Source organism: Megalobrama amblycephala, linkage group LG10 (genome assembly GCF_018812025.1).
Source record: "Megalobrama amblycephala isolate DHTTF-2021 linkage group LG10, ASM1881202v1, whole genome shotgun sequence".
In the NCBI taxonomy this organism is placed as follows: Eukaryota; Metazoa; Chordata; class Actinopteri; order Cypriniformes; family Xenocyprididae; genus Megalobrama; species Megalobrama amblycephala.
Genome location: NC_063053.1, coordinates 16,361,314 through 16,374,874, shown reverse-complemented (window position 1 = coordinate 16,374,874; position 13,561 = coordinate 16,361,314). Strand labels below are relative to the sequence as shown.

The 13,561-nt window shown below is 37.0% G+C and overlaps 1 long non-coding RNA gene across 1 annotated transcript; it reads right to left on the bottom strand.

The window, feature by feature from the left end:
- Window positions 1-6,938: 6,938 nt before the first annotated feature.
- Window positions 6,939-13,277, bottom strand: LOC125277634. The gene is made up of 3 exons (XR_007186953.1): window positions 12,540-13,277; window positions 9,776-9,956; window positions 6,939-7,523 (listed from the first exon to the last, which is right to left on the bottom strand). It is a non-coding gene; the product is annotated as an uncharacterized LOC125277634 (long non-coding RNA).
- Window positions 13,278-13,561: the final 284 nt, after the last annotated feature.

Genomic DNA, 13,561 nt, shown 5'->3' with positions numbered 1-13,561 from the left:
GGCAGGACGTCTGGATGTGCACAGCTGAATCATCAGACTAGGTAGGCAAGCAAGGACAACAGCGAAAAATGGCAGATGGAGCAATAATAACTGACATGATTCATGATATCATGATATTTTTAGTGATATTAATAGTGATATAAATATACTAAATATATTATTTATATTTAGTGATATAAATTGTCTTTCTAAATGTTTCGTTAGCATGTTGCTAATGTACTGTTAAATATGGTTAAAGTTACCATCGTTACTTACTGTATTCACGGAGACAAGACTGTCGTTATTTTCATTTTTTAAACACTTGCAGTCTGAATAATTCATAAACACAACTTCATTCTTTATAAATCTCTCCAACAGTGTGTAATGTTAGCTTTAGCCACAGAGCACCATCAAACTCATTCAGAATCAAATGTAAACATCCAAATAAATACCATACTCACGCAATTAGACATGCTGCATGACGAACACTTTGTAAAGAACAATTTTGAGGGTTATATTAGCTGTGTGAACTTTGTTTATGCTGTTAAAGTCAAGCGTGAGCTCTGTGGGCGGAGAGCGTGAGCATTTAAAGGGGCAGCAGCCTAAATCGGCTCATATTTAATGATGCCCCAAAATAGGCAGTTAAAAAAATTAATTAAAAAAAAATCTATGGGGTATTTTGAGCAGAAAATTCACAGACACATTCAGGGGACACCTTAGACTTATATTACATCTTTTAAAAAGACGTTCTACGGCACCTTTAAACTTTTGTGCAAACCCAGCTTTGAATTGACCCTCGTTTGTGAAGCAGTTTATTTAACTCAACTACTGATTAAAAAATATTATTATATGGCTGGCTTAAAATGAACCCAAAATTGGTTGAAAAATAAAATGGCTGGGTGAAAACAACCTGCAAATAATAGTCATTTGTTTGGGAATCAGACAACTCTGGTTGTGTAGTAAGTTGTTGATTCACTAAAAAGAACTCGTAAGAGTCATTCCCTACTATATAGCAGACAAAAAAAGAGTATGTCAGAATTCACAGTATACATAAAAACAGTAGGGAAAAAGTAAATGAATGACACTACTTCCAGCGAGATTCTGAAGTGTGCACTTTACTATCCCATGAGGCCATGAGAGAAGATTTGTGAATGGCAGTGAAGTGACGCAACTGATGCTGTAGGTCACGATAATGACAATGTGACAGTTGTAGTACATTCAGATTAAATCCTTTATATATTAAATAACAATAAACAAACAAAAAGAGAAAAAAATATGTTTCATTCATGTGATATGAACAACCAGTCAGACAAGCTAATTCAAGCCCTACAATTAGTTGTAGCCCTGTATTTTAGTGTATGTATTTGATTCACTAAAAAAAAAAAAAAAAAAAAACTGCTCATAAAAGTCAATCATTCAGAAATCAGTAACTTCAGCTCACAAGAGTCATTTGTTCATGAATCGGACTACCTTGGTTATACTGTATGTTGTTGATTCACTAAAAAGAACTTGTTCATAAGAGTCATTGTCTGTTTCATGTTGTAGATTCAGAAGAAGTGTTGCAATGCCGTTGAATAAGTATTGCATATTCCTCCTGCATTGATAGAAGAATGCACTAGCGATAACTGTTAACAGAAATGGACAGCGTTCAATAAAATGTTTCAGGTAGCAGTATGTTTTTCACTTTTAAGGTTTAACAGACTGGCCTTTCAATGTATAATTCATTTACAGCTATTAACAAACTTGCACTTGAGAAAAATGACTGTGTTAATATGACCCCAGGGTAGCCAGTCCCTAAGGCCAAGCTAGTAAAACTCAACACTGGACAAGACACATCATGTAAACTGAGAGAAGTTAGAGACAGAAATCTGAGGCAACTGTGACATGTTTTTTTCTATGTGTGTGTGTGTGTGTGTGTGTGTGTGTGTGTGTGTGTGTGTGTGTGTGTGTGTGTGTGTGTGTGTGTGTGTGTGACAGAGAGAGATTTAAAGAAGAAAGACAGAGTGTTATCTGAAGCAGCAAAGCCGTCTCTGGCTGCAGGGATCTTTGATGGTGGAAATCAATAGATACTCACTGCATAGTGGCGTAACCTTGTCAGGCCAGAGCAAGGGTACTCTGGTTAAAAATGTGGGTGGAGGAAAGAGAGAAGGAGAAGGGGAGGGAGAGGAGGATGGTTAGAGTGTCATGTGGCTGCCCTCAGCAGATTAGTATGTGAGTGTCCGTAATCAGGCCATGGCCTTGAAGGCCTTTTAAAAGCCTTCCGCTGAAGCAGATCATCTAAATGTGACCATGGCTGAGTGGACTGCACAGTGACACACATATACTACCTAACATAGTTACTTCAGGGGTGAGAAATAAGCAAACATCCAATAAATCCTCAGCTTGTGCAGTCAGTGATGTTATACACAGGATTGATTCACACAGACATAGTAATTTCCAACTAAAAGAGTTGACGTAAAGGTTGTGCAGTACTGGATGCCCTGTGTGGAGGCTGGTGGAGGGGTGATGAAGCGGGTGGTGGTTGGGTCAGGACAGGCTAAAGCTACCAGTGTCACTCTGGCCTTGATGGTTTTACAGGCCACTGCAGATCCGTTCTCACACTTACGTGCTCAGTCATTTATCCATGAAAGAAAATAGGAATGTACAACAAATCAGTACCATATTAGTTTTCGGCCAATATTAGAGATATTTTAATTTATCTGTATCCATCGAAATGTGATATTTTATTATACTTTTTATATTTATTTATAAAACTTTTTTAGTTAATACTTATTTATTATATTCTTACTTAAAGGATTAGTCCACTTTTAAATAAAATTTTCTTGTTAATTCACTCACCCCCATGTCACGTGCTTCCGCTTTCCACATTCTTCAAAACGCTTATCCTGTATGTCCTACACCTTCCCTATTCTACTTATGGAAAAAAAAACGAAACTGGCGCCATGTTCGTTCCATAAGTAGAATAGGGAAGGCGTAAGACATACAGCGTAAACATTTTGAAGAATGCGGAAAGTGGAAGCACTTGCAAGGTGATAATTTGTGTTTATAAAGCATATACAGTTGAATTTTTTTAGAAAATGACCGATCGTTTCACTAGATAAGACCCTTGTTCCTCGTCTGCTATCGTTTAAAGCCCTTTGAAGCTGCACTGAAACTGTAATTTTGACCTTCAACCGTCTGGAGGCCATTGAAGTCCACTATAAGGAGAATAATCCTGGAATGTTTTCATCAAAAACCTTAATTTCTTTTCGACTGACGAAAGAAAGACATGAACATCTTGGATGACATGGGGGAGAGTAAATTATCAGGAACATTTTATTTGAAAGTCATTAATTACTCACCCTCATGTTGTTCCAAACCCATAAGACCTATGGTCATCTTCAAATTAAGATATTTTTGATGAAATCCGTGAGCTATCTGGCCTCCAATAGACTCCAACACAACAACCACTTTCAAGGCCCAGAAAGGTGGTAAAGACATCATTAAAGTAGTCGATAAAAAGAAAGTTGTTATTTTTGTTTGTTTTTTGCAGACAAATGTACATTAAGGTTGAACCACTGTTGTCACATTATTATTGGTATGGGACAGAATTAATACCAGTATATATATTAATCAGACAAGATGACAGTTGAATGCCCATGAACATGACATCTATAGCTGAAAGCTTTTTTTTTTCCATCTGCTTTTTCTAGGTGTTGGTTTTGCAAGACATGTGATAGTGGCCAGCACAACATAAACAAAAAAAAAGACTGAGTGCACCTCAAAAAAAAAGACAAAGAGCCCAGTGGCCACCTCAGTGGGCGAGTGTTTTGTATGCGTGTATGTGAGAGACAGACAGATTGAGAAAGATAAAGCCGGCTCTTTGAATGGGTAGGGGTACGGACAGGCCTACAAGCAGTGCCAGGGGGCACAGCCATTGTGCCAGTGTGGGCTCTGTCTTTGAGTCCCAGCTGAAACAACAGCGCTGCAATTACACCTGCCCATCTCCCTGCTCTCTGAATCTCCCTCTGTTCACTCGCTGTCTGTGGTACCCCTGTTGTTTCTGTTTGTTTATATCATTTAGCTTTTTTACTTTCATTTGTTTTGCTTTCCTTTTTTTTTTTTTTTTTTTGGTATCTCATGCTTTTTGTGACAGGGCATGGGGGCTGCCTTTGCCTCCAGGAAATAGCAGACAATTTGCAGCAGCTGTGATGCGCAATAATACAACAAATTCACTTACTGAATGACAACGGCTTTGTTGACAAGCCAATTCAATTAGCCAGTGAAACCAACGGGAGTAGCGAGCGGGCAGCTAGTCAGACCCCGGGTCTCTCTCTCTCTTTCGTTCTCTCTCTCTCCTTAATTCCCTACATCTCTTTCTATCTGTCCAAATGAGAGGATGGCTGTGTGCCTGTGTTTGGCACTGAGAGAGAAGGCCAGAGTTCTGGCCGGTCTGTAGTCAATGAGAGCTGAATGAGTAGTGTGTGTGTGTGTGAAGCTGTGTAATGCTAATTAATGGTAGTTTTTCACACAGACTGCCTGGTAATGGCAGCAGAGCTATTATAGCATGGCTCTGACCTATGCCCAGACAAACTGGCCTGCCAGCTTGACCCGGCTAATGGCGGAAGAGGAGTGGGGCCTGCTATTATGCCTTGATCAATCATTTTCCCAGGGCCCCATGTAAAATGTATTGCGCTTGTCTAAGCTAATGTATCGATATCGGACCTTAGGAGACAGCTTAGTCAGACTTGCTCACTTGTTAGCTTAATTATTTCACCTCTTTAATATCCTGTTATTAACGTGTGTGTGTGTGTGTGTGTGTGTGTGTGTGTGTGTGTGTGTGTGTGTGTGTGTGTGTGTGTGTGTGTGTGTGTGTGTGTGTGTGTGTGTGTGTGTGTGTGTGTGTGTGTGTTAAGAGGTGGGGACTCTGCTACCACTCTTTTTCAGTTCTTCTATCTTCCCTTATCTCTTTTCGGTCATTTTTCTTCTTGGAAAAAAAATTGCAAATGTAGTCTTTAATGTGAAGTGGGCATTTTCTATGCTTCCTTCCATTTAGAGTTATTAAAAACTAATTATAGTAAAAAAAAAAATTATAAAATATATCGAGAGAGTGACAAAAGCCATTTGCAAATACTTCAAATTCATACTTTGTGCTAATAAATCTGTCAGACCTATATACATTTTTCTAATTTTTCTCAACCGACTGAAACCAGTCTTTAAATACATGTTCTATGAACTAGCTACCTCTGAATTGCTGCTCATACTTTTTTTTATGCTGGCTTAATGCTATAAAAGTGTAGCAGTCTGCCGTGCATGTAAATAAAAAAGAACTTAAATATAATTAAAATAGCTAAAATAGCTCCTTGTTACCATTAGAAAGCAGAAACATTTTGTGAAAAATTGGCAAAACTGGCTTTTAGATTGTTAGCTAGTCTATTTTATAATTAAGATGTGTTCAACATACTCTTACTCTATTCCCTACATTAGTCCCCTAATATAGTCCAGTTGAAGGAGTGAATGAAAACGAGTGAGCGACTTTGTACACTGAGTGCTGCCTTTGCATAGTTTGTGCTTGCTGTTTACAAATCATTTGAAACTTAGCAAAAAAGGCAGCTCTTGTAGTAATGAAAAGATTTATCTTGAACTCTCATGGAAACTAGCATGTATAATGCTTGATTAAACAATTTAATAATCATTTAAAAAGAAGTTTGTGCCTGTATGATATTACGCTGTACTGACATTCATCAAGCGGTTTGAAAAATGGATGGATGGAGGATTCAGCCAGTGCATTATGGGTATTCTCTAGGCGTTGAGTGAACATCGGTTGTACACTCATTAATTGACTTGATAACATCCACTATGGTTTCAGACACAACAACAAATGGCTGGCCCTTCAAATTATGCCCTATTTAAGAGTGTAGAGGGGCGATTTCGGACACAGCCATTGTCCGTTAGCATCTACTGCTAGCATATGACAATTTATAAAAACATATTTAAAATGCATCACACAAGAGTTCCCAATGAACTTCCAACAGCCAACACTCATTTATTAAGGATGTTTTCAGTTGGTGTGTCCTGCACACCATCTTGGCTCAATATGGAACAGGTCCCTGGAGGTTGTCTACCCCCTCCCTCCAGCTACCACCCCCAATCACACCTCTGCCCTCCTACCATGACCTTGGGCTAAGCACTTGACCCACCCTGTGGGTCATTGCTGGTGGTTGTAACTGGAGAGCAGAGCTGTTTCTGACAGAGCTGGCCATGTTTAGTCCAGTGGAGAAATGCTAAGGGCCAAAGCTATCCAAAGAGGCCCTGAAAACTAGAGACCCACTTTTCCACTGAGTCCCAAAGGCTTCAGATGAGCACTAATGGATGCTAATAAAGCTGATGCGTCACCTGATACTTTAAATTTTAGAGAAGGAATACACAGCCACCACAATCAGAGACTCCCATTATACAAGAGCAGTTAGTGCGCAGGTGCCATGCTGATTGCAATACTAAACAGAATCTGCTGTGCATTTTCACACTGATTTTACAGGAAAGTCTGATAAATTCTGAAAAACTGACTTGTTTAAGTTGGAATGTAACCGAAGTAGCGACAGATTGTTTCTTCAGTACTGAAACGTACATTCAAGTGAAAAGGATTATCAAAAATTTAAGATGGGGACTTCCAATCCATCGGTTGTTTATTAGATGGCAGATGGTCGACTGTAAGAAAGGGACAGCGTTTAAGTGGATTAAATGATTGGAGAAATCTGCCATACGTCACCAGAGAGAATCTGTAGTTCTACCAGTAGAATGAGTTATTACATTTTAATTAAAAGGTAAAAAAAAAAAAAAAAAAAAATATATATATATATATATATATATATGTATATATAGCATGAATGAATCATCCACAATAAGATCATTAAGATGCATTACAAATAGACAGGATGAATTTACATTTAATGCCAACTTTAAAATGTTATGTTTTTAACATGTCTTAACAACCTTATTCATAGCTGAAAGAATTTTTAAATGATCTGAAATATGTCAAATTACATGAATGCATTTGTCAGACTGCATTGTGAAACACTGAAAATTCTTTTTATATTTCAATTTAAATTTGAACAGAATTTTACAAGATGCAGAACTACAACTGGAATTTGAATACAAGTAGAATTAAATGAATTGATATTCAAATAAATTCATGTTTTGTTTACTAGAAAATCTCAAGATGCTGAGAGTGATGGAGAGTCTTTTTGGTATGTTAGTGCCAGTTAGAAAGCCTGGAAAAAACTGAGCCAAGCTAACACTATATCAAAGAGGAAATCGATGGAAAATGGCCCGAAGTTGTTTATGACATATTTAGCTAAAGCAATTTTCCCCAAATAATATCACTGCATAATATCAGTATATATGCCAAAAGCTGTTACTTGTTCACGGTTGTGCCGCAACCACTGAAGCTCCGCAGACTCCGCGTGGGCCTAGCCGTGGCTGATTTGGTATTCACAGGATGTTCTTGCTTTTATTTTGCAGAGATTTAGTGGCAATGGTGTGAGTAGGAAGTCCTCTCTCAGGTGCTGTGGAAGTCAGAGAGAGGGTACAGAGAGAGGAGAGTGTAATAAAGCGCTGATGGTAATTTAAAAAGCAGGCATGCATATCAGAGACTGGCCATGACACCCCTCTGTCCTCCACCCCTCTCCCTCTCTTTGCTTACCGGCCTTCCATTTTTCTTTTTCTCTTCATTTCCTTTCCCCCTGCCAGACAATCAATTTCCGCCCCTGGCATAGCGTTCATCTCTCTTTTTCTCTCCCTCTCTTTTTCCCTCACTCTCTCTCTCTCTCCATTCTCATGGTCAGATGACTATAGCTGACCTTTTCACTATAACCCGTTATTAGAGAAACTGACATTCAATCCCTGAGCCCGGAGGACACGGAGAGCCAGCGTCAGTCACCCAGGCCCCCACTACTGCCCCTGGCTTGCCCCTGACCCTCCCCTTCACGCCGCGCAACCCGTCAATCAACCCGCTATCCTCAGGCGTCCACCATACCGCCACAGCCTCTGAGAGAAAGGTGCTCTCCGAGAAGGATGGTCTTCGGGGTCATGTGACCATCACACCTGCGAGCTGGGCTGTTGTCAGTCGGGGTCACAATGGTAACATAACGACTGAAAGGTGTGATGGAAAGAGAAGGTGAAGATTCCCCTTAAAAAACTGACTGAGAGGGTGAGGGTTATCCTCACACACATTACTACGACCAAGTTTACACCTGATATTAAGATTCATTTTGGGTGACTATTTTATTTTATTTTATTTTATTTTATTTTATTTTATTTTATTTTATTTTATTTTATTTTATTTTATTTTATTTTATTTTATTTTATTTTATTTTATTTTATTTATTTTATTTTATTTTATTTTATTTTATTTTATTTTATTTTATTTTATTTTATTTATTTTATTTTATTTTATTTTATTTTTTATTTTTTTTTTATTGTATTATTTTATTTTTATTATTTTTATTTTTTCATTTTATTTTTTTGTTGTTGTTTTCATTCTATGTTGTTGTTTTATATTTTAGAAATATACTATTTACTTTTTATTTTACTATTTATTTTGTGCTTAATCACAATAGATAAATGATGTAAAAATGTTTTTTTAAATAAATGAATACTTTTATTCACCATGGACACATTAAATTGATCAAAAGTGACAGTAAAGTCATTTATAATGATTTTTCTATTCATCAAAGACTGAAAAAAATATCATGATCACGATCAACAACAATATTTAGCAGCACAACTGTTTTCACCATTGATAATAATAAGAAATTCTTGAATAATAAGAAATTTCTTGAGCACCAAATCAGCACATTAGAATGATTTCTGAAGAATCATGTGACACTGAAGACTGGAGTAATGATGCTGAAAATTACAATTTAAAATATATTAAAACAGAAAATAATTATTTTAAACTGTAATAATATTTCACAATATTACTGTTTTTACTATAATGCAGACCTTGCTGAACATAAGAGACTTCTTTCAAAAACATTTTTTAAAATCTTACCAAAAATCAGAGACCCTCCCCTTGAAATGTGACACATCTAAGGTCAGTGTTATTATCAGCTGTAAACAATAATGTTCCTCAGCTGACTACTTGTGATTGGATCACCCGAGACAGATCTTAATACCAAGTTTAAATAGAGGCTAAAAATGTTTAGAATCAAGAAGGGATTAAAAATAAATAAAATCAGGTTTGCTTTAGGTTTAAAGTGTTCTCATTAAATCTTCATTACCATTGGAGTTTAATGAGCGTTTGAAGAAAAGATTAAATTGGCGATGGTGGAAAATTTGATACAGAAAAACAGAGGCATAATTTGCTAGGGAAGCATTTCAGCCTCTTTTTTTTTTTTTTTTTTTTTTTTTTTTTTACAGCAAAGTTTATTGACTGACCAGATGAGACACAGACACTAGCAATTTGGACCAACTGCATGTGTGCTTTACACAATGAAAACACACTTTCTCACACTAATTATTTGCCCTTTGCCTTGGCAGAGAGGGGCTCAGGTTATGATAATTTTGTTATTTTTAGGTAATTGTTTCCAGTGTGCAAGTTCATGAACATTAAAGGGCTTGCCGCGTTTTTAATCTAGCGGATGAAGGTTTAACAGCAACGGCGATGTGCTCTAATGACAGAGGAGCCAATCATGGGCTCTCCTCACGCACACAGCAGAGCAAATAAACGGCCACTGGGCTGGGCTGCCTGCTCTCTCAAACTCTCAGTTCCTGCAGAGGCTTGCATGCAGCTGCATATGTGTGCGTGTGTACTTACAGCAGTGTCACTCAGTACAGCACAGGTGAGGAGCAGGTATGTAGGACAGGGTGTGGTCCAGGCCAGTCGAGCAGGTCAAGCATGTGACCATCGCCGGCGGGCAAAGGGTGTGGAGCAACCCGGAGAGATAAGCGGAAGAAGGGCCAATCGGGGCCGATTCAGCTTCAGGTACAAAGTGTGCCTGCGGGAAGAGGAGGAGAACTAAAATTTCACACACACATACATAAGCCTTCGGGCATTTTCCAATGTTTCACAAACAAAAATTGATATAGATGAGTCAGTCTCTCATGTTCAGGTTAACCTTTTAGTGCCAACAAGAACTGGAGACAAAAAAACACTCACACTTGTACACTGTAAAAAAAGAACTGTTGGTTTAACTTAAAAAGGTAAGTTACCTGGTTGCCTTAATATTTTGAGTTAATTGAAATTAAAAATTTGAGTTAGTACAATGAAGGCGATTGATTTAATCAACAGAAACTCAAAATATTATGTACTCTGAACTACATTAATTATCTAAGTTGATTTGACAAAAGAAAACATGTTGTGATGACAAATCAGGAAAATCATTTTTTACAGTGTACAGTGAACACACAAAACACATAAAACAGGCCTCAATATATGATACGCCTCTTCAGATGACGTTAGTATGACTGCTTTTGTGAAAATTAAGTGTGCTAAAGTGTATTGAATGAATTTGCAGATAATATATTAATGAAATAAAAGGCACATGAAGTGTACTTAAGTATGTTAAGACAAGTACACAAAGTGTACTTAAATTTCTTAACATACAGTAATTACACTTTTATAAAGTGCTCTTTGTAATATCTTTTGTAATAATATTTTGTCGTGCTTCCAAGAAGTACACTTATTTTGATGTGTTGACTAACATACTAAAGCATGTATAAAGTAACTTCATTACAAATGTGTGCTTACGAATATGTTTAAATATAGTATAATATACATGTTTCAATAGAAATTACATTAAAGGTGCCCTAGATTCAAAATTTGAATTTACCTCGGCATAGTTGAATAACTATGTTACGTAACAGTCGGGGTGTACGCCCCAATATTTGCATATGCCAGCCCATGTTCCCAACATTATTAAAGGCATTAGACAAGGGCAGCCAGTAACGTCTGGATCTGCACAGGTGAATCAACAGACTAGGTAAGCAAGAACAACAGCGAAAATGGCAGATGGAGCAATAATAACTGACATGATCCATGATAGCATGATATTTTTAGTGATATTTGTAAATTGCCTATCTAAATGTTTCGTTAGCATGTTGCTAATGTACTGTTAAATGAGGTTAAAGTTACCATCATTTCTTACTGAATTCACGGAGACAAGAGCCGTCGCTATTTTCATTTTTAAACACTTGCAGTCTGTATAATTCATAAACACAACTTCATTCTTTATAAATCTCTCCAACAGTGTAGCATTAGCTGTTAGCCACGGAGCACAGCCTCAAACTCATAGAGAATCAAATATAAACATCAAAATAAATACTTTACTCACATAATTCGAAGCATGCATACAGCATGCATGACGAACATCTTGTAAAGATCCATTTGAGGGTTATATTAGCTGTGTGAACTTTGTAAATGTGCTGTAATATAATCGAGAGCTCGTGTGGCAGGGAGCACGCGAATTAAAGGGGCGGCGCGCTGAAAAAATCAGTGCATGGTTAATGATGCCCCAAAATAGGCAGTTAAAAAAATGTATGGGGTATTTTGAGCTGAAACTTCACAGACACATTCAGGGGACACCTTAGACTTATATTACATCTTGTGAAAAAGCATTCTTGGGCACCTTTAAAGCACATTTTAACATAAATGTTTGTCAGTATATCTGGCAGTACACTTTAACCATATTTAAAAAAAAAAAAAAAAAAAAATAGAATTATGAAAATACATGTAAAGATGTACAGTCTTACTTTAGCTGAACTCTAATGTTCAGCTAATTGCATTTAATAATTTTAAACTATAATACATTTTCATTGATTTAATGCAATTAACATGCAATTTATTGTCTGAAAACATTACATGTAGTTCACAGTTATATTCTTTGAGACAATATTAATTCTATAATAAGTACCCTTTTTTAAAGTATGCTAAAAGGTACTTTTGCACAATGATGACCTTTCACTGAGCCATAAAATGTTACTGTTGCCGTCTGCCATTTTCTCAAACAAGCTTTTGCTCTTCTTAATGCGTTCTATGAGAGATCTGTGTATTTGAACAGTTTGGAAACGTAAGGAAATTATGCAATAATATGTTCAAATGTATTTTTTAAATCACATTACTGTATAATTTAACCATTTCTATAAAGAAAATGGTGAAAAATGCTTTGTAATGTCACTGTTGTTTTACCACTATGAGTACATTTTAGTGAAAATCACAGTTCATGGAAATCCTATACATTCTGAAAACCTCATCTGGGTTAGCAACAGTAGCAAAGAAGGCGGAGCTTAGCAAAGGCTCAGTTGTGTGAATAGAAATTTTTATCATTTACATAAAGCTGAGCTATCAGAAATACAGTCAGTAATGGGGTACAGAAGAGCTTTAAAGTAGTACAGCTCATCTCAAGGGTCCGGAATCTGGGCCTGGTCTCAATAACAGGCTTGATAATGTGAGAGAAAGAGTGAGAAGAAAGAAAAAAAGAAGAAAAGAAGAAATTCTCCAAACACATCCTGAAAATAATTAGAACATGTAACCCACCAAAAAAGGTTCAAATTTACAGGAGTAGATGACCCAAAAGGCTTACCTCAGTTTAACAAGCCTCCAAAAGCACCAAGTGTTGAGCTGGGCAACTGAGGCTCCATGTGCGCTACTGGGAAATGGAGGACCACTGCACTAATTCCACTTGCTGGATGTGTAAGTAGCAGACAGACATTAGTGGGCCCTGTAGGAGCAGTGCATCAGAATCTACTTGAATCTGCTGGTCATAAACATCCATTATTTTAATACTGAAACTCATTTTCTTATATATGAAGGACCTTTTTGGCAGGAGAGATTAAGAGGGGGATCTTCCCCCTTTTCCAAAGTGGTCTTGTCTCAGAGAGTTCCGGAATGTTGACTGAGCTGACCCGAATCATTTAGCATGATAAGTAATGGGCACCTGTGGCCATCCACAGCATTCCAAGAAGACAAGACCACTGATATGATCAGCTATTCCAAATACTGATTTCTGGGGCTGAGTACAGAGGTCAGCAAGTACACACTTACACACACACAAACCCAAGTATAGGCCTTATATATGCGCCAGAGAAACAAGCGTGCAGCCATCTTCAGAATTTTGTTTTTGAACTTCCATTTTGTGGTAGCTCTGTATATTTCTATGACATCGCTGGTGAAGAGTAATTAGATAGTAAAGTGGATTTACTTATTGTCAAGTTAAAAGTTCTCATGAGCATTGTAATGTTTCAAGCGGATAATAAGTGTCAGTAGGCCGAGGAGATTTTAAAACGAGCAGTTTATTCATAAATCCATAAGATCCTATTTTTATGCTGTGGAAATACACTCATAAAACATATGATTATATTTTATATAAATACTTTTGTATTTATTTTGCCAATATGCCACCTCGTAATACCTGAAACATTGTAAACAACAGTGAATTTCTGGCAACTACAGTTGCTGTAAATTTAACAGGATATTTTTGCCTTTCCAGTGTGTCTTTCCAAATCTTTCTTCTGTGGAACACACACACAAAAGACATTTTGAAGAATATTTCAACTGTTTTGGACCATACAAAGTAAGTAAAATAGGTCCAAAACATGTGAAAGG